The sequence below is a fragment of the Moschus berezovskii genome, chromosome 11 (genome assembly GCF_049115385.1).
Source record: "Moschus berezovskii isolate FMDL1 chromosome 11, NW_MosBer_1.0, whole genome shotgun sequence".
Taxonomy (NCBI): domain Eukaryota; kingdom Metazoa; phylum Chordata; class Mammalia; order Artiodactyla; family Moschidae; genus Moschus; species Moschus berezovskii.
The window spans coordinates 60,641,341-60,663,836 of NC_142470.1; the positions used below are offsets into that span (position 1 = coordinate 60,641,341).

General features: G+C 46.0%; 1 long non-coding RNA gene across 1 annotated transcript; it reads left to right on the forward strand.

Moving 5' to 3' along the window:
- The first annotated feature begins 29 nt into the window (after nucleotides 1–29).
- Nucleotides 30–20,539, forward strand: LOC129539913 (uncharacterized). The gene is made up of 3 exons (XR_008682546.2): nucleotides 30–222; nucleotides 936–1,026; nucleotides 20,393–20,539. It is a non-coding gene; the product is annotated as an uncharacterized LOC129539913 (long non-coding RNA).
- Nucleotides 20,540–22,496: the final 1,957 nt, after the last annotated feature.

Genomic DNA, 22,496 nt, shown 5'->3' on the forward strand with positions numbered 1-22,496 from the left:
CTTCCCACATACCCACACAGGGCTGGCCACTGCAAGGAGGTGGGCAAGCCCAGCTTCCAGAACGGTGACTCAGGCTAACAGAAGCCAGACGGGTTCTGATCTGCATAAAATCGGAGGTCACATGTGAGAAGCTGAGCTGGATTAGTGGAGCTGGACCTTTGTTCCCACCCAACCCCAGTCACCCCCAGTCTGTTCCTGTGTGGGCACCTTCATCCAGACAATGTGGGTAAACTTAATCCTGTGTGTCCTTAACCTTAACCAGAAGAAGATTCTCTTCTGGCAAGCCTCCAGGGAAAGCCACAGATGGTCCCTGATGATCTTTTAAAAAATACATTTATTGATTTATTTTTGGCTGTGCTGGGTCTTCGTTTCTCCATGGGCTTTCTCTAGCTGTGGAGAGGAGGGGATGCTCTCTTGTTGTGGTGCTCAGGCTTTTCATTGCCGTGGCTTCTCTTGTTGCAGAGCACGGGCTCCAGAGTGCTTGGGTTACAGTAGTTGTGGTTCCCAGGCTCTGGAGCACCGGCTCTGTAGTTACGGTGCACGGGCTTAGATGTTCCACAGTATGTGGGACCAGGGATTGAACCCATGTCTCCTGCATTGGTCAGGGGATTCTTTACTGGGCCATGAGGGAAACCTCTCTCTGATGTTCTTATGGAGAAGGCTGACAAGAAACAAGTAAACTAACTTCAGACAGCAGTAAGTGCTAGAGGGGAAAGAAAAAACATGAGGTTTTCAAGGGACCTGGGATGGCTGCAGTTTTAGAGAAAGTGGTCCGGGGAAACCTCTCTGAGAAGGCAAGCTATGTACTGTAGCCCTCTGTCCAGACTCCTCTGTCCATGGGATTCTCCAGGCAAGAATACTGGAATGGGTTGCTGTACATTCCTCCAGGAGATCTTCCCGACCTAGAGATCAAACCCATGTTTCCTGCATTGCAGGTGGAATATTTACTGCTGAGATGAGACCTGGATGATTAAAGAAGAGGAAGAATGTTCCAGGTGGAGGGACAGCAAACACAAAGGCTCTTAGGTAAGATCTTTGTGGGTTTGAAGCCCGTATGGTTGGGGCTTGGCTTAGGGAGCAGGGAATAGCCACCTTACCCTCAGACCTTATGCCCAACTGCTGGCATGATGCTGTCCAAGAGGTCAGGCTCTCCCCACCTTCTCTGGAAGATTCTGTGTTCCCAACCTACTCCTCCCATTTGCCATTCAGAACTGACCAGCTTAATATCTTCATGGTCCCCAGACCTTGCCAGCAGGGAACAGATAGCTCAGGATTCTTTAAAACTATCCAGGTTGGTACATGGGAGCAGAGGCAAGGCCTTCCCACAAGGCTCTACATCATGGGTCTCATCCCAGGTCTACAGCTAAAGAGCTGTGTGACCCTGGATGGGTCCCTTCTATTCCCTGGGTTTTATTCTGATAACTGCAAAGGGAGCAGTCACTCTCTGCCCCACCTGAGGTGAGGAGCTGACTGCAAGAAGGAATGACAGTCAGCCTCTGGAAGGCTTTATAAATTGCGTGCTTTGAAATAGGGCCTTGTTGTCATCAATGCCTTAGGGTACAGGTCCCCAACCCCTCGGGCATCTACCGTTCCCCATCCCTCCCATTATCACCTGAATCACCATCCCACCCACCAACCCCTTCCATGGACAAACTGTCTTCCATGAAACAGGTTCCTGATGCCAAAAAGGTTGGGGACCACTGCTTAGGCCACAGGTGAACCGGAGGCCAGGCTGGTGTCTGTCCCCCATTCGGATCTCACCATCTTCAGGCGTGTCTATTCTGTCCGGGAAGGACAGGCCAGTGGTTTGAAGGAAGATTTATCATTCAGATGTGTCTGGGAGGAGCAGTTCATGGTCCCCCAACCATGTCTCTGGGGCCTGGGCTAGCTCCTCGTCTCAGTCCGTGATGGGACCTGAAGTCAGGCCAGGGGATGCATGGTGCAAGGTGCCGGGTATCAGAGCCAGGCAGGGCCACGTCCTGGCCCCGACCACAGGGACTTCCCATGGGGCCTCACTTCCTGCTCTCTGTAGCCCAGCCTCACCACCTAGAATGCCAGGGTCCCTGAGCTGGGGCTGGCTGGGAATTTTTGAAACAGTTTTTGGAGATAAACGCTTGTTGGCTAAAAGAAATCAGGAACTCAATTTTGTAAATGTGGAAAGTTGGGCCACGGGGCAGGCGAGGGTGGTGAGAATCTGTTATTGCATCAGGAGGGCAGTCCTGGGAGGTGGGCCCTAGTGCCCGGAGGTTCAGATTCCCTGGCCTCGTGAATGACATCTGTGTGATCCTGGAAACATCTGGGGAAATGAGGGTAAGACTGTGGCCTCCCCTCGGAGGGGGTGGTGAGGACTGAGCTAATAAACTCAGGACACAGGAAGGTGCCCAGGACACAGGAAACATCATTTAGGTGTTGGGTTGGTTTTTCTCCATATTCAGTTCAGTTCAGTCGCTCAGTCGTGTCCAACTCTCCGCGACCCCATGAATCACAGCACGCCAGGCCTCCCTGTCCATCACCAACTCCCGGAGTACACTCAAACTCATGTCCACAGAGTCGGTGATGCCATCCAGCCATCTCATTCTCTGTCGTCCCCTTCTCCTCCCGCCCCCATAAGATGGTATCAAAACCCTGAATGAACATTTTGGCCAAGCCAGTTTAAGCTATATTCTTATAGGCTATGGGTCGGATATCTCCCTTGGGAAGCCAGGGGCTTGGATTAGCCTGGGGTCGGTACAGAGATGGTACACTGGGCTGCCTATCAGGACCAAGGGATAGCATGTGGATCAGAGCATAGGCTGGGGCTTCCCTGACAAGGGGCACATCCAGGGGTGGAAAGACCACTTGAGAGCACCTCTAACTATCCCAGCACCTCTAACTACCTGGTCCACTCTAACTACCCCAGCACCTCTAACTATCTGGTCCACTCCCAAACTCTCCTCTCCAGGCCTGCCAGCACTCCTCCAAAGCTGTAGGGCTCTGAAGGATCAGAACCTGGCGTTGGGTACCCAGAGCCCCTGAGAAACCTGGAGCTGAATGTTCCAGAGGTGGAGAGGACTGATGGCTCTGGGAAGACTTGGCATTAGGGAATTTGGGGATTCCTGGTGGATGGTGACCCTTGGCCATGGAGGGTGGGGGTGTTTCTTAAGAACCCCAGTGACAGTGACTGACTCGCTTTGGGCCAGTGCTCCGCACAAGGAAGAAAGGTAAGGGTGGCAGTGGCGGGGGCGGGGGGCAGTGTTGGAAGGAAGGGTGGAAGCAGGAGGGACCAGGGGACCAGGTGTCAGGAATGGGGGTGAGATCTTGAGGCTGCATGTCTTTAGAAGCCCTGTGTCGGGCTAAGATGGTTGCAGGTAAGGTTTCCTGGCAGGAGAGACCCCAAGGCTCCAAAGGGAAGTCTTACACTGGAAACAGAAGCCTGAGCCACAACCAACTTCAACAGCAGGGCTCTTGGGGACTGTGGGAAGACTGTGGGGAATCCCTCCACCATAGCCAAGGAGCAGCACCCAGGGACGACCTGGTTCCTGTGAGTCTAGGGATATGAGACCATGACACAGAATCAGAGTTGTAAAAAGAGATGGCATTGCTTTTACAATTCTGATGACTGTAAACCCTCAAGCTGTTTCCCATAGTCTTATTAGATAAACCCTAAAGCCCTTACTTCCTGGTGGCTCAGACGGTAAAGAATCTGCCTGCAATGCAGGAGACTGGAGTTCAATCCCTGGGTCGGGAAGATCCCCTGGAGAAGGGAATGGAAACCCACTCCATTATTCTTGCCTAGAAAATCCGATGGACAGAGGATCCTGGTGGGTTACAGTCCAGAGGGTCACAAAGAGTTGGACATGATGAAGAGACTTTAGCACACATGCAAAGCCCTTACAGTGTCCCTAAGAGTCTGCGCCACCAGGTCCGGGCTGCACTTGCTTAACAGCTGTCTCCTTGTCCTCTGAACTCCAGCCACACAAGCTTTCTTTTGATTCCTCAAATTCACCTCTTCCTCCAACCTCAGAACCTTGGCATCACTTGTCCGCTGCATTGAACTGCTCAACCCTCCTTGCCCCTAAGACCTCAGTTCAAACATTTATTTGTGTGATACCCTGAGCAACATCTGCCTCCCTGGTAGGTCACAGCAAGGACTGTGTCTTCTTTGTTCACCACTGAGTCCCCGACTCATAGCACAGGAACTGCCTCAGAGAAATGAAACAAAGACAGGATGGGAAGTCACCAGGCATGAACACCATGCCTCTCTCTCTCTCTCTCACACACACACCCACATACATACACACACTCTATAGATAAACAAGCCTTCCAAGCATAATACTCATAAATGATCACACGTTGAATGAAGCACACAAGTTCACATCGATCAAGGTCAAGTTATGCAAACACTGCTTAACCCATGATCCCCTCTTCTGGAAACTACCCCCATCACCACCATCACGGCTCACAGGGTCAGTCACTTATAATGTCCTGACTTTGCCCTTGTTATTGTTGTTTAGTTGCTAAGTTGTGTCCAACTCTTTGAGACCCCACAGACTGTAGCCCACCAGGCTCCTCTGTCCGTGGGATGTCCCAGGCAAGAATACTGGAGTGGGCTGCCATCTCCTTCTCCAGGGGATCTTACAGACCCAGGAATCGAACCCATGTCTCCTGCACTGACAGGCAGGTTCTTTATCACTGAGCCACCTGGGAAGCCCAACTTTGTCCCTAGCCCATAGCTGATTGGACTCCGGGGACAGCTGCTTCAAACTTACCCACTGCCAGAAATAAGGAAGTAAAAAAATCAGAGAAGCCAGGCCATGTGTTACTGCTCTCAAATAGAGGACTTAGAAATCTATCAGCTTCAGAGGGGCCACTTTTCGCAGGTATACAGAGAAGCAGAGAAAGCCATTTTACAGAAAGGAAGAATCGAGCAGACAGATAGACAGATGCAGAAATGAGAAGACAGTGGCTTTCGGCTGTCAGACGATAATGCCTCATTTCTCATAACCTTAACATTCCCAGTTAGTCTCATGTGATATGCTATACTTCCTGCCACCATGTCTTGTCTCTAGCTAGCTCACAGGCTAGCTCAAGCATGTCTGTCTCCTGCAACCAAAGGCTTAGATTAAATAATCCCATAAAAGCCAACAAACAACACATAAGGAAACTGAGGAGTCCGTCAACATGAAGCTCTAGAAGGGACAGTCCAGGAAGGCACAGGTGGATGACAGGAAGAATAATTTCCTGCATCTGGGCAGTACATCCAGTCCACAAGCTCCTGGGAGAGTCCCTGCTTCCATAGTGCCACCTGAGGCTTGTCTGCTGGGCACACTGACTTGCATTAGCAAGACTCTCCTCCTTTTCTTACTCCAGCCATCTCATTCCATCCTCGGCCATAGTGCATGGGGCACAGGACCAGAGTCAGAACAGCGGCATCTTCCTGGTGTTGTCCAAGCTGTACCTGAAAAAGGAGAAGCAGTTTCTGGAGCTTTCCCAGCAGCTCAGTGGTAGAGCTGTAAGCTAGTTCAAGGTGGGCTGGGTCCCTGTGGTGACAGCCAACAATAAACAACAACCAATGATAAAACCTAATACACATTTGCTCCAATAAGATTCACTCCCCGCCCGCCCCCACCAGGTGCTGCATTCGACCCCATGGGCACAGAGGTGAGTGAGGTGGGCGTGTCCTTGTGCTCACGGGACTGTCTCCCTGCCTTCAGAAAAAGGACATCACATGGCCAGGGACACGCTGCTATATTTAAAACGGATAACCGACAAGGAACTATTACACAGTACATGCTCAATGTTATGTGGCAGCCTGGACTGGAGGGGAGTTCGGGGCAGAATGAAACATGAGAGTGTTAGTTGCTCAGTTGTGTCCGACCCTTTGTGACCCCATGGACTGTAGCCCACCAGGAGCCCTGAGGAAGAATAGATACACGTATATGTATGGCTGAGTCCCTTTGCTGTCCACCTGAAGCTATCACAACATTGTTAACCAGCTATACTCCAACACAAAATAAAAACTTTAAAAGAAAAAGAAAAGAACAGCACAGCATGTTGTGTGCATGGATAATAGAAGCACAGGGTTTGGTGGGAGCACAGAGCAGAGGCACCACCACCAGGCTTGGAAATGGGGCTGAGGGAGAGACACGGGACAATCGGTAAAGGAAGAAGAGAAAGAGACAGAGGCCCCAAGGGAGAGAAAGCATTGCTGGGGGCTTCAGGCAATTATAAGTAAGTCACATCAGTTCAGTTTAGTCGCACAGTCATGTCCGACTCTTTTCGACCCCATGAACTGCAGCACGCCAGGCTTCCCTGTCCATCACCAACTCCCGGAGCTTGCTCTAACTCATGTCCATCGAGTTGGTGATGCCATCAAATCATCTCATCCTCTGTTGCCCCTTCTCCTCCTGCCTTTAATCTTTCCAAGCATGAGGGTCTTTTCCAATGAGTCAGTTCTTCACATAAGGTGGCCAAAGTATTGGAGCTTCAGCTTCAGCATCAGTCCTTCCAATGAATATTCAGGACTGATCTCCTTTAGGATTGTCTGGTTTGATCTCCTTGCAGTGCAAGGGACTCCCAACACCACAGTTCAAAAGCACCAATTCTTTGGGGCTCAGTTTTCTTTATGGTTCAGTAAGTAATTTCTTTATGGTCTAAGTAAGTCAAATAGCCAGATCCAGAATGTCAAGTTCCAGGGGAAGAGCCTACAGAGTGATGGAGACCTGGCATCCAAATCCTTATTCATCTACCCCATCAAGGGCTCTGGACTTTGGAAGGACTAGGGGATCCAGAACTCCCAACAAGGAGGACTTGGGGTGGCAATAAGGTTGGAAGTCAGGGAAAGGCTGACATTTTCCCTCTTACATCGTATAGTGTCTGGAGGATGGGGGGTTTATAAAGTTGATAGTAGTTCTTGGCTCTTACCTTCTCCTCACCAAAAAAAAAAAAACAAAAAACTTGAGCTAAAGTGTATCTATGTTGTTTGTTTCATGTCCCAAGAGGGCCAGACACTGGGAAGCCCTGACCCACGTATTAGTCACCTGAGAATGCTTCCTTTTCTGAGGCCAGGGACTTTCACAGGGAATGTAGAAGCATTTCAACCACAAGGTCTTGCGGTGCGTCAGAATTCCTGGAGAGAACGAATAACAAGCCACTCTGTGCTGGGTAACAGGAACGTGCAATTGACCTGTGGTCTATTACAAGGTATTGCATCACTGGGGAAACAAGTCTGTGCCCAGGAACAGAACAGCCCAGACGCTGGTTGCCCCAGACCTAGAGGCTACCCCAGTTGGCTGCACAACAGTGCTGGGGGGCCAGGGTCAAGTCCTTCAGGAGGGCCTGCCTGTCTCAGTCTCTTGCAAGAGCACAGGGTGCGCACCTAAGTCAGACCAGCCTCTCTGCTGCTTCAAGAAGGAGGCTTCATATCACTCAGTTCAGTTCAGTTCAGTTGCTCAGACATGTCTGACTGCGATCCCATGAATCGCAGCACGCCAGGTCTCCCTGTCCATCACCAACTCCCGGAGTTCTCTCAAACTCATGTCCATCGAGTTGGTGATGCCATCCAGCCATCTTACCCTCTGTCGTCCCCTTCTCCTCCCGCCCCCAATCCCTCCCAGCATCAGGGTCTTTTCCAATGAGTCAACTCTTCGCATGAGGTGGCCAAAGTATTGCAGTTTCAGCTTTAGCATCAGTCCTTCCAATGAACACCCAGGACTGATCTCCTTTAGGATGGACTGGTTGCATCTCCTTGCAGTCCAAGGGACTCTCAAGAGTCTGCTCCAACACCACAGTTCAAAAGCATCAATTCTTCGGCGATCAGCTTTTCTTCACAGTCCAACTCCCACATCCATACATGACCACTAGAAAAACCATAGCCTTGACTAGATGGACCTTTGTTGGCAAAGTAATATCTCTGCTTTTTAATGTGCTATCTAGGTTGGTCATAACTTTCCTTCCAAGGAGTCAGTGTCTTTTAATTTCATGGCTTCAATCAACATCTGCAATGATTTTGGAGCCCAAAAAATAAAGTCTGACACTGTTTCCCCTGTTTCCCCATTTATTTGCCATTAAGTGATGGGACCAGATGCCATGATATTAGTTTTCTGAATGTTGAGCTTTAACCCAACTTTTTCACTGTCCTCTTTCACTTTCATCAAGAGGCTTTTTAGTTCCTTTTCACTTTCTGCCATAAGGGTGGTGTCATCTGCATATCTGAGGTTATTGATATTTCTCCCAGAAATCTTGATTCCACCTTGTGCTTCTTCCATCCCAACATCTCTCATGATGTACTCTGCATATAAGTTAAATAAGCCGGGTAACAATATACAGCCTTGACATACCCCTTTTCCTATTTGGAACCAGTCTGTTGTTCCATGTCCAGTTCTAACTGTTGCTTCCTGACCTGCATATAGATTTCTCAAGAGGCAGGTCAGGTGGCCTGGTATTCCCATCTCTTTCAGAATTTTCCACAGTTTATTGTGATCCACACAGTCAAAGGCTTTGGCATAGTCAATGAAGCAGAAATAGATGTGTTTCTGGAACTCTCTTGCTTTTTCCATGATCCAGCAGATGTTGGCAATTGGATCTCTGGTTCCTCTGCCTTCTCTAAAACCAGCTTGAACATCTGGAAGTTCACGGTTCACATATTGCTGAAGCCTGGCTTGGAGAATTTTGAGCATGACTTTACTAGCGTGTGAGATGAGTGCAATTGTGCGGTAGTTTGAGCATTCTTTGGCATTGCCTTTCTTTGGGATTGGAATGAAGACTGACCTTTTCCAGTCCTGTGGCCACTGCTGAGTTTTTCAAATTTGCTGGCATATTGAGTGCAGCACTTTCACAGCAACATCTTTCAGGATTTGAAATAGCTCAACTGGAATTCCATCACCTCCACTAGTTTTGTTCGTAGTGATGCTTTCTAAGGCCCACTTGGCTCTAGGTGAGTGATCACATCATCGTGATTATCTGGGTCATGAAGCTCTTTTTTGTACAATTCTCCTGTGTATTCTTGCCACCTGTTCTTAATATCTTCTGCTTCTGTTAGGTCCATACCATTTCTGTCCTTTATCGAGCCCATCTTTGCATGAAATGTTCTCTTGGTATCTCTAATTTCCTTGAAGAGATCTCTAATCCTTCCCATTCTGTTGCTTTCCTCTATTTCTTTGCATTGATTGCTGAGGAAGGCTTTCTTATCTCTCCTTGCTATTCTTTGGAACTCTGCATTCAGATGCTTATATCTTTCCTTTTCTCCTTTGCTTTTCGCTTCTCTTCTTTTCACAACTATTTGTAAGGCTTCCTCAGACAGCCATTTTGCTTTTTTGCATTTCTTTTCCTTGGGGATGGTCTTGATCCCTGTCTCCTGTACAATATCATGAACCTCTGTCCACAGTTCAAGTACTATATCAGATCTAGTCATTTAAATCTATTTCTCAATTTCACTGTATAATCATAAGGGATTTGATTTAGGTCATACCTGAATGGTCTAGTGGTTTTCCCTACTTTCTTCAATTTAAGTCTGAATTTGGCAATAAGGAGTTCATGAACTGAGCCACAGTCAGTTCCCGGTCTTCTTTTTGCTGACTGTATGGAGCTTCTCCACCTTTGGCTGCCAAGATTATAATCAGTCTGATTTTGGTGTTGACCATCTGGTGATGTCCATGTGTAGCGTCTTCTCTTGTGTTGTTGGAGGAGGGTGTTTGCTATGACTAGTGCGTTCTTTCGGCAAAATACTATTAGCCTTTGCCCTGCTCATTCCGTACTCCAAGGCCAAATTTGCCTGTTACTCCAGGTGTTTCTTGACTTCCTACTTTTGCATTCCAGTCCCCTATAATGAAAAAGACATCTTTTTTGGGTGTTAGTTCTAAAAGGTCTTGTAGGTCTTCATAGAACCGTTCAACTTCAGCTTCTTCAGCGTTACTGGTTGGGGCATAGGCTTGGATTACCGTGATATTGAATGGTTTGCCTTGGAAATGAACAGAGATCATTCTGCCGTTTTTGAGATTGCATCCAGGCACTGCATTTCGGACTCTTGTTGACCATGATGGCTACTCCATTTCTTCTAAGGGATTCCTGCCCACAGTAGTAGATATAATGGTCATCTGAGTTAAATTCACCCATTCCAGTCCATTTTAGTTCGCTGATTCCTAGAATGTCGACATTCACTCTTGCCATCTCCTGTTTGATCACTTCCAATTTGCCTTGATTCATGGATAGAAGCAAGGTTCATATCACTGGTTCTATGCAAACTCACTCCCATTTGTGGTTCACACCTGACTGATAAAAGGTGGTTTTTACACATGTGCATGGAATCAAGTAATGGAGATTAGGCTGCAGGCATTGATTGGAGTAGGAAATGGCAACCACTCCAGTGTTCTTGACTGGAAAGTCCCATGGACAGAGGAGCCTGGTGGGGCGAAGTCTATGGGATCACAGAGAGTGGGACAAGACTGAGTGGCTGAGCACACATTGACTGTGGAGTTAATTCAGAATCCACACTTCTGTGAAACGGCAGATTGAGGGCAGGAGGAGAAGGAGGCAACAGAGGATGAGATGGTTGGATGGCACCACTGACTCAAGGAACAGGAGCTTGAGCAAACTCCAGGAGACAGAAAAGTGAAGGACAGGAAAGCCTGATTAGATGCAGTCCATGAGGTTGCGAAGAGTCGACATGACTTAGTGACCAAACAACAACAACCACACCTCTATGGGACAAAGAAAGAAGGAACTAAGTTGAAAGAAAAGCTGAGCTGCAATGTAGTCACACAGGTCTCCACCCATCCTCTAGGAGATCTGGAGCTAGGGTGGCCCTGGCAAGGGAGTCAAGACTGTATTTACCCATGTTGACTGGTCATTGGATGCAGGCTTTCCTTGGACAGGAGATGTGACTTCATTGGCTATGGTCCATTCTCCATTAGGCTTGGGGGAAGTGATCTGGGTAGCATTTCCAGCTAGATTAGAGTTGATTAGAGTAGCAATGAGTAATGACAGCTGTCATGCTAGCATATGAACTCTGTCACTGAATTTTCACAACAGTCTTTAGAATGTATAACTGATATCTTTGTTTAACAGATGAGGAAACTGGGGGATGGAGATGTTTGGCTCAGAGAAGATCACTTAGCCACCAAAATGCCTCCTTCAAAAATCAAGCACGAACTGTGTAGTCAGGAAATTCCAGTTCCGAAAGCCTTAACTTCTCATTTACCCATGGACTGCTCCCAGACAAGTGTTTATTTCTCTCTAGGATTTTATTTTCCCAGCTTTAAAATGGGGATCATAACACTTGACCTACTTTTTACTTCCCTCATAGAAGTGTTGCCCAGACCAATGAAAAATGAGACTGGGTTTGTGGGTGTGCTTTGGGAACTAAGTCCTATACAAATAGAAGATGGAATTCTTACTACACATGCAGGACAGTCCGTGGTCTAAAGGATCAACACACCTGACTGCCTCCTGCCAGGCGAGGAGCTTGATGACCTTGGGGGTCATCATGGAGGGAGTGCTGGAAGCTTCACAAGCTGGCCAACTTGAACCTGTTTCTGCCTGGAAGGTGAAGTGGTGGAAGGGAGTGAAAGCTTTTGCCTCTTGCAGCAAGATCTGTTTCTTTAATTTGGGGATTGGTCTGAGGCCCTTTATGGGTTTAATAAGCTAGGAGACCTGATGTGGTTTATCAGAGAAAGCTGCTAGCTGTAAAAGCCAGGTTTTGAAACCCCTAGCATGGAAAGCGGAGAAGGCAATGGCAAGCCACTCCAGTACTCTTGCCTAGAAAATCCCATGGATGGAGGAGCCTGGTGGGCTGCAGTCCGTGGGGTCGCTGAGGGTCAGACATGACTGAGCGACTTCACTTTCACACATTGGAGAAGGAAATGGCAACCCACTCCGGTGTTCTTGCCTGGAGAATCCCAGGGATGGGGGAGCCTGGTGGGCTTCCGTCTATGGGGTCACACAGAGTCGGACACGACTGAAGTGACTTAGCAGCAGCAGCAGCAGCATGGAAAGAAACCCCAAGATAAGAACAAAGGGGCACAGAAAAGAAGTCTCGCTACAGGTCAGCAAGGAGATCAAACCAGCCAATCCTAAAGGAAATCAACCGTGAATATTCATTGGAAGGACTGACGCTGAAGCTGAAGGTCCAATACTTTGGCCATCAAATGCAAAGAGCTGACTCATTGGAAAAGACCCTGATTCTGGGAAAGATTGAGGGCAGGAGGAGAAGCAGGCGACAGAGGATGAGATGGTTGGATGGTATCAGTGACTCAGTGGACATGGGTTTGAGCATGGAGATGGAGAAGGACAGGGAAGCCTGGTGTGCTGCAGTCCATTGGGTCGCAAAGAGTCAGACATGAGTTAGTGACTGAACCACACCAACGGCCCAGAATGACAGTGGTTCTGGGCTCCAGGGCGAGACTTGGGATCTGAGTGTTGGCACCACAGCTGGTCGCAAGAGAAGGCTGTGTGTGTCTGTGTGTTTTCAATGATTGACCTGGGTCACACGTACCACAGGGTCTCTTGACTAATTCAAAAACAGAGAAACCTTCATCTAGATCAATCTAAACAGGTTTGGAGAGTGACTGCGGTCTTTGGGTAAAGGTAGGTACTCTATGCTCATCCAAATGGACGATGAGGAAAAATTCTCCAGGTGAGGAGTGGGCTCAATGAGGAGGGAATAGACCCCAGGGGAAGCCAAGGCATGGCCCAGGTATAACTTCTTCCTGTGTGGGGACAGTTTTCCCTTCTGGGAAATGGGAATCATGATAACACTTTAATAATACTAACAAAGGTTTCATATTATTTGGACATAATATGTACATGTCAGCTGATGGGCATGGCTCTTCCAAAATTCTGTGTATGGTGAGATTATTTATTTGTTTATTTATTATTATTTATGTAAGCATGTACTTATTTTGTGGCCGTACAAGTTTAGAAGTGTCATGTATTTGTGGTGAATTAAATACTTGGACACTCGGTCACGGTCCCCCCCTTCCTGTTTATGTTTTGCAATGAAATCCTACTCTGATATTTAGAATGGCCCCAGATCCCCTCTGGGCTTCCCAGGTAGTGCTAGTTGTAAAGAACCCGCCTGCTAATGCAGGAGATGCAAGAGACTTGGGTTCAATCCCTGGGTCAGGAAGATTCCCCTGGAGAAGGGCACAGCAACCCACTCCGGTATTCTTGCCTGGAGAATCCCATGGACAGAGGAGCCTGATGGGCTACAGTCCATAGGGTCAAAAAGAGTTGAACACGACTGAATCAACTTAGCACACAGATCCCTTCCGGTCTACACTTGACTGTGTTCTTTTACTCTTTTCAAGATTTCTGTTTATTATTTTAGGCATGTCTCTTGTGAACAGCATTAAGCCAGATTTAAAAATCCCCTTCTGACAATCTTTCAACTGGAAAGTTTGGCTCATGTTCATTTATTTGTCATCTTTAACATACTTGAACTTTCTTTACTAACGTTAATTTTTAAAATTTCTATCTTAGCCCTTTTTTTTCTTTTTTTAATTCAAGGATAATTGCTACAATATTGGTTTGCTTTCTGCCATGCATCGACATGAATTAGCCATAGGTGTACACGTGTCCCCTCGCTCTTGAAACTTCCTTTGACCTCCCACACTTTCCCATCCCTCTAGGTTGTTACAGAGCCCCAGTTTGAGTTCCTTGAGTCATACAGCAAATTTGCATTGTATCCTAGACCTTTTTCAATGCTTCTTTTTTTCTAAGTTCATTTATTTATTTATCTTAATTGGAGTATAATTTCTTTACAATGTTGCGTTAGTTTCTGCTGTACAACATAAGTCAGCTATATGTATACATATAAACCCTCCCTCGTGAGTCTCGCTGTCACTCCCCCATCTCACCCCTCTTCTTATTTCTCATCTTGTGCCTTTTTGGGAGGCATTCTTCTTCTTATTATTATTTTTATTCAAGTTCCCCCGCTCCTACTGGTCTAGAAGTTACATACGCTATTTCTGCTATTAAAATTTTACCAGGAATATTTTAACCTTTTCAGAGTCCAGAGGTAATAAATATCTAAACTTCCTTCCCTCAGAATACATGGATTTATGAACACTTTGAAATTCAATCATCTCCCTCTCAGCACATAGTTTATTGTAGAATGACATTTTAGTTCTATCATTTCTCTAACCCACATTTAGATTTTTTTTACAGACAAGATTTGTTTAGATTTTCCTACATGTTTACTGGTTTCTTGGCTTACAGTTCTTACTTAAATCTTGGATGTCTTGTGATTGGCTGAATAATACCCCTGCCCCAAAGATAGCTCCATCCTGGAACCTGTGAATGTGTTATATTACAAGGAAGAGTGATGGTTGATAGCAGCTGACCTTAAAGTAGGGAGATATCCTGAATTATCTGGGTGGGCCCAATGTAATCAGAGAGTGTTTAAAAGTGGGAGAGGAGTGGGTGATACAATGTCAGAAGGACCCAACCCCCATTGCTGACTTTGCAGATGAAGGAAGAGGTCACAAGCCAAGCACTGTAGGCAAACTCCAGAAGATGGAAAAAGCAAGGATGCAGACTGTCTTCTAATGCCACCAGCAGCCCTGTTGACATCTTGAATTTGGCCCAATGAGACTTGTGTCAGAATCCTGACCTAGAAAAATGGAAGACAATAATTTTGTGTAGTTCTAAGTCATTAGGTTTATGGTAGTGTGTTACAGCAGCTAATAGAAAACTAATACACCCAGAAAGAAGGTGGGATCATTTTCCCTCTTTTCAAAACATCCTTTAGGTATTCTTTTAATGAAGGTTAATTGGTAAACTCATTTTATTATTTGTCTGGAAATACCCTTATTATGTCCTTTTTCTTTTTTTATAATTTTATTTGTTTATTTATATTTGTCTGCGCTAGGTCTTCATTGCTGCTTGGGCTTTTCTTTAGTTGCAGTTTATATACTTATCATTGCAGAGTCCTTTCTTACTGTGAAGCATGGTCTCTAGGGCACAGGCGCCGTAATTGTGACACATTGGTTTAGTTGCCCTGTGGCAAGTGGGAATCTTTTCAGACCAGGTCAAAACCATGTCTCCTGCATTGGTAGAGCACTGCCTGGGAAGCAATTATACTCCTAGAATAAAAAGGAGATATAATTTCAAAGAAGGTTAAGAATCACTACTCTGGAGAAACTTCAGAAATGAAAATAAACCCTCAGGTATATTTTGTGTCTTTCTTCACTATCTCCATGCTGTTCTAATTCCTAATCCATTCCTTCATCTCTGTAACTTCCAAGAGAGACCTTTTTAGCTTCTTTACCCATGTGTGATTTTGGAGTTATACAAAATGGAAAGAAAAATACTAAAATTCCAACACATAAATTAGCAAAGGAAATTTTTCAAAAATTTGAAATCAGATAGAAAACAGAAATTTAGAAAATACTTAGCTTCTACCATTAACAATGAAATCATAATAAAGTATTTACACCGGATGAATCAACAAAAATTAGGGAAAACACACTTCCCAATGTGGTTGAGACTGCAGTGAAATTTGATGACAGTGACTAGCTCTTGTCCAAACTTTTTCAAATGATGACTGTGTGACATGTATCCAAAAAATGTATTATAAATCTTTGATCCTTTAATCCTATTTCAGGGAATCTTTCAATAGGAAATAATCTAAAGGATTAAAAACCACATGATTATTTCAGCATAGATAAAAACAGCAGAATGTTAGGAGAGACTTCAATGTGCAAAAAAGAAAAATTCATTAATGATGCTACATTTATGGAAAATTATACAAAAATTTAAAGTGTTAAACTTTTGAAAACGTTTTATTTTATATTGGAGCATAACTGATTAACAATGTTGTGTTTGTTTCAGGTGTACAGTGAGGGGATTGAGCCTTACATGTATCCATTCTCCCGTAAACTCCCCTCCCATCCAGGCCACCACATAACACTGAGCAGAGTTCCCCGTGCTATACAGTAGGTCTTTGTTGGTTATCCATTTTACATATGGCAGAGTGTACATGTCCACCCCAAACTCCCTATTTTTCCCCCCATAAAATGTTTAATTTTAAAGACTGAGCAGCAGACATGAAAAATGCTTGAAGCACACTCTTAGTTTTCATCTTAGAGGCTCAGAAAAAGGAAGGAGATTTCTGAGGTGCAAAGTTCTCAGAAGATGTGGACCTAGGATGAAATTTCCCTCTCTGCTAAAAAAAAAACTCTGAGCAGATGGCCATGCCTCATGATTGGATAATCCTATTGTGTGAGTAACAAACTGAGAGGCTTGTGACTCCATGTGTAGAGTTTACAGTTCTCAGCAAACAAATCTCACCAAAAATGTTACTCTGGGACATACTAAATGAGCTACATAGTGATTCCTGAGCAGAATAAGAAGTATACCTAAAATTTTCACCTACTCTATTCTCACGAGGGACAGTGTACAACCAGCAAGGCTTTAAGACTCAGTGGTGAGAAGTTTTCTTTCCACAGGCTCTCCAGCTGTCTTTCATGCCAACAGTAGCCCCTGATGCCATCAGCTCTTGACTCATCATTGTGGTCGCCAGCCAACTCACTTTTGCCAATTACATCCACCAACTTCAGTTCAGTTCAGTTCAGTTCAGTCACTCAGTCGTGTCCGACTCTCCGCGACCCCATGAATCACAGCACGCCAGACCTCCCTGTCAATCACCAACTCCCGGAGTTCACTCAAACTCATGTCCACAGAGTCGGTGATGCCATCCAGCCATCTCATTCTCTGTCGTCCCCTTCTCCTCCTGCCCCCAAACTTTCCCAGCATCAGAGTCTTTTCCAGTGAGTCAACTCATCGCATGAGGTGGCCAAAGTATTGCAGTTTCCGCTTTAGCATCAGTCCTTCCAATGAACACCCAGGACTGATCCACCAACTTCATGTCTGTGTAATTCTCCCTCAACCCAGAATTCTTTTCTTCTGGCCAGAAACTCATTTACCCTTGAGTTCAAAGGCCACCTCCTCTGGGAAACCTCCCTGATGACTCTCCATCAGTGTTAGAGCTTTCTCCCAGAGTTTCTCTGCCTTTTTGTTTTTATTTCCACATGGGCTTCCTCCGTGGCTCAGTGGTAAAGGCTCTACCTGCAATTCAAGAGCCACAGGAGATGTGGGTTTGATCCCTGAGTCAGGAAGATCCCCTGGAGGAGGAAATGGCAACCCACTCCAGTATTCTTGCCTGGAGAATCCCATGGACAGGGAAGCCTGGCGGGCCACAGTCCACAGGGTCATAAAGATTGGACACGACTGAATTGACTTAGTATATATGCGTAGATACTGCGTTATGGTAAATTGAGATTCTATTTATTTCTTCACTATGACTGGGAGTTTCCCCAAATCAGAATCACGTTCAGTTCATAACAAAATGGATCAAATATGGGATCTAGAGTTGGATAAAGCTGGTTTTAGATTTTGGCCGCACACACAAACTCTGACCTTGGACAAATTACAGAGCCTCTCTGAACTCCTGTTCTTTCATCAGTACTCTGCTGCTGCTGCTAAGTCACTTCAGTCGTGTCTGACTCTGTGTGACCCCATAGACGGCAGCCCACCAGGCTCCCCTGTCTCTGGGATTCTCCAGGCAAGAACACTGTCGTGGGTTGCCATTTCCTCCTCCAATGCATGAAAGTGAAAAGTGAAAGTGAAGTCACTCAGTCGTGTCTGACTCTCAGCGACCCCATGGACTGCAGCCTTCCAGGCTCCTCTGTCCATGGGATTTTCCAGGCTAGAGTACTGGAGTGGGGTGCCATTTCCACAGTTTATTGAACCAGCCTCAATAGGCCCTGGGGTCCTCTGTCCGAATCTGCCTACGTGTACCAAGATCCTGTTCTGGGAGCCACTTGTTGAGGTCCTTTAATAGACCAGAACCTGGTGGTCCAGAGTCGACTGATAAGAAAGTAAAGGAGAGAGAAAGAGGCTGATATTCCTTGGTTTAGGCAGAAAGCCAATAAAGCCCCTGCACGGGGCTTGCTCTGTTCACGAAGGCCTCTATCGATGGGGTGAAAGCGCAGAGTTCAGTACTCTAGAGGTTAAAGAAAACCTATTCATTAGGCTCTTTGCTGTTGTTGTTTAGTCTCTAAATCATGTCTGACTGTTTTGTGACCCCACAGACTATAGCCCAACTGTAGTCTATGGGATTTCCCAGACAAGAATACTGGAGTGGGTTGCCATTCCCTTCTCCAGGGGATCCTCCTGATGCAGGGATTGAACCCAAGGCTCTTGCATTGGCAGGTGGGTTCTTTACCACTGAATCACCAGGGAAGCCCTTATTAGCCTATTAGGCTATTAGCACATGCTTATTAGCACATGCGAAATGCCCAATAAATGTTAGGTATGCACTCAGACAATGAACCCCTGGTGTAGACCAAGAACAAAGTCTTTTTGCTGTTTTTAAGCCTTTTTCTTTTTTTAGGGGAGGTGTGCTGAGCTGGGTCTTTGTTGCAGCATGAGGGCTTCCTCTAGTTGCCGCAAGTAAGGACTACTCTTCATTGAGGTGTATGGACTCACTTGCCTCATGGCATGTGTGATCTTAATTCCCTGACCAGGGATCAAACATGTGTCCTCTGCACTGGAAGGCAGATTCTTAACCATGGACCACCAGGGTGGTCCAGAGACCAAAGTCTTTTGAATCTCAGATCGGTGGTGCACTTCCTGGGCCAGGAAGAGGTGTGTGAAGCACAGATCCTCCTGCTCCTTGAGCCAACATGAGTCCAGCTCTGAAAATCAGCAGTTGTTTCTCCTTCACTGGGGAAATCCCTTCACCTGTCTCCTTCTGCCCCCACAGCAAGGAAGGCCCAGGAATAGATCATTGTAGGAGCAGGAGTCAGAGTCCCGAGCCATTGTCCAGGTTCCCCCTCTCCCTGTCCTGGACCAACAGACAGTGAGTCACTACCACATCACCCATGACACCCACTGGTCTTGGAGTCAATGACCTCACGACATGAAGAAACTGTCTTTCTGAGAAGAATCTATTCCAGGTAACCAAAAATTTGCTTCTCAGCTTCTACTACCATTTTTCTGAACTTAAGTTACCTCTAAGTGACCCCTTAACCCTGACATTACATGCTGGGGACCTCATCTTCCATGTTACTGAGAGGAATCATTACATTTGTCAGGAACTTTCTTGACTTCCTTCCTCAGAACTGCAGTCGAAACATAACAACACATAACAATAAAAATCACACAGTCTGGAATCAGAATGGACCCAGAGATGAGCCTGGTTTCCATCTGTTAGTAGCTGAGTAATTTTTAGCACATTTTCTAAACTCTAGCCACTTGTCTGGGCCACTAACCTGTGAAATCAGGTTTTTAAAAAAAACACCTTCAAGATGCTATGAGGATTAAATGCAATAACTTGGTGAAGAACCACAAATGTTGGAGGTACTCATATATCAATTATCCACTTGTTTCCCTTTCAAAATACTGTTTCTTCTTTTCTGTCCCTGAAGTTCCAGCTGTTGTGAACTGTCTTGCCTCCCTGTCAAGTCACCTCAGTTGTGTCTGATTCTTTGAGACGCTATGGACTGTAGCCCACCTGGCTCCTCTGTCCATGGGATTCTTCAGGCAAGAATACTGGAGTGGGTAGCCGTGCCCTCCTCCAGGGGATCTTCCTGACCCAGAGATCAAAGCTGGATCTCTTGTGTTTCCTGCATTGGCAGGTGGGCGTTAGACACCGGACAACAAGGGAAGTCCCTGGACAAGTAGCTCTAATAATACAGTATATTGGATAAACAATTCTAATTGGGGGAGAGGAAGGGTGTAAAAATGGTCTTTCTTTTATGAAGTAATAGTGATATTAAATAGAATTTGCTGTTTTTTCTTAAGGTCTTTGTTAAAAGTAAAAGAGGATTTCCCCAATTAAAACAATTATTGGCGTGAATTATTCAAAAGTCTGTGAGCAGTTGTTTTAAATAATCACTCGGATCATAGAAAGCCTCCTGCCGCCAACCCACTCTCAATCTAAAAATGTTAATATCTCTCTCCAACTGCAAAAGGAGACCATCTTGCTCGTGATGCCAACCTGGGTCTTCACCACAGGGTACCCACCTGCTCAGACCACTCCATGAATTCCCACATGTGTCACATGGATCTTTTACTGTCTCTAAATTTATCTTTATTATTATTATTTTGGGGGCCACACTACGTGACTTGTGGGATCTTAGTTCCCTGACCAGGGACTGAACCCTGGCCCTGAGCAGTGAAAACACAGAGTCCTAACCACTGGACCACCAGGGAAGTCCCTTCACCATATCAAAAACTCTCCATACTCCCCACTCCTTAGGTTTGTTTTGCTCCCTCAAACTGCCAGGTCTTCCTTCTTGCCTATATTCACCTGCTGAAATCCTGGTGGATCCTCAAAGCCCCCACAGAATGCTGCTTCCTCCATGAAGCCTTCATGATGCTCCAGCCATTCACAGTCTCTTCCTCCTCACAGGCTGTTTGGACCTTCCCAGCAGCACCAAACCCTTGCTTATTTGAGCTTGGTAGTCACCCTCTGCTTGGAGGAAGAGTGAGTACGGATGATGACAAATATAGGCTTTTGGTCAGGAAGGTCTGAACTGGAATCCGTTCTACACCACTACTCACCAAGGCAAGTGACCTAACTTATCTGAGCCTCAGTTTCTTCATTTGTATGATACTGTTGGGCTGCACCCTGAAGCAGGCCTTACAAGGTCTGAGCTTGCCCAGCTACAAGATCGAAGAAAGAGGCTGGAGTTGGCAACATAAATATCAGTGGTTTAATGGATGGGGAAACTTACACATCTGAAGCAAGGTCCTGGAGCAATACCCCACCATGTGTGGCTCAGGGCAGGATATGGTGGCCATCTTATCTGCCAAGAGAAGGGGAAATGGCCAGTTATAGGGGAATTGATGTAAGATGGCTTCATAGTTACTAGGGAAACCAGCAGAAGGGCATGCTCCTCACCACCACTTTGATAAGCTATCACTTGCTAGGGCCTGGGGCAGGTACCTAGGGACACAGGTGTAAGTGAAGCAGGCACTGGTCAGGCACGGTCCAGAGAGCAAGAGAACAGCCATCTTGAGTGGCCAGATCATACAGATAGGTTCTGAAAGTGCCCCTGATGTGAGGCGCCCTGAGGTAATATGCTCAACACAGCGCCTTCAAGGTCAACCATTAGGCAGAGGTAATCAGTATTAAGATGAGGACCTACTCCTTCCATCTCCCACCACATCCAGCCCTTAGCTTGGTGAGCTTCTGTCCTGGTACCACAACTTGGCATTTTCTGCTTCTTTTTTCTTTCTCCTGAGACAGGATTCAATTAGCCCCTGATGGTATGAATACGGATGGATCTAACTACAAAATGGGGCTGCCCAGGTGGCTCAGACAGTAAAGAATCCATCTGCAATGTGCGAGACCTGGTTCCATCACTTGGATGGGAAGATCCTCTGGAGAAGGAAATGGTAACCCACTCCAGTATTTTTGCCTGGAGAATCCCATGGATGGAGGAGCCTGGTGGGCTACAGTCCGTGGGGTTACAGTGTTGGACATGATGGAGTGATTGAGCGTGTGCATGCGCACGCAGAAACAAAACATCTCCAGCTTTAAAGAAAGAACAAAATGCTATAATGGAATGTAGTGAAATGCTCTCTCCTCTGTGAGTGACTTTTCTCTCTATCCTTTGTTTATCTTGGTTCTTTTCTCCTCAGTTTGCCCCCACCCCACCCCCATGCCTGCCAAAAGCCTCCCTTGATTTCTGTCCATTTCTCCAACCTTCCTGTCAGGTCTGGAAACGGATAATTTTTTCAATTCATTACTTTTCTGTTTCCATTCGTCTGAGTTCGCTTCCATTACTTTCCCCGCAGAACCTGGCTGATAAAGACAGACCTGTCAACAGTGATTGACTTTTCATACTATGATTGTCAACACTTCACTTGCCGTGCAGGCATTTGTGGTCACAAGACATGTGACAGCTCTCACCGGTGGTCCATGAGCCAATTTCAGATCTCAGAGTATATTTTTATATTTCAATAGTATAATTATGTGTTTATTTTTAGGTGTAATATTGGGTTTGCCAATAAGTTTGTTCAGGTCTTTCCATAGCAGCTTCTGGGAAAACCAAAAGCAAACATTTTGACCAATCCAAATAGAAACAGAAACAGCTTTTATATTTAACTTATTATTTCAAGGGTGTCATTGGAGGAAGAGGCTAAAGTGGATAATTCCTGTTTTAAATATATGCCTGTAGTGTAGTTGCTCTTTTGTTTTTTTTCCACCAACCAAACAAGCTTCCCGCTAAGGATAAATCTTCCACCGATCACGTCTGGGAAGGAAGTAGGGCTTTGCTTTCCATTTCATAACTTGAAAGAACCAAATACTCCCTTCCTCTTCCCTAGACAGTGAGCCTGGGACAGGGACATGACCAAGGATGGGATGATTGGGTGCTCCGACTGAGGACTCTGAACTCAAGGGAATGACGCAAAGGAACAGAAAGTATTGTTACTTCACTCAGTATAAATATCACATGATATCACTTATATGCGGAATTTTAAAAAATGGTGTAAATGAACTTATTTAC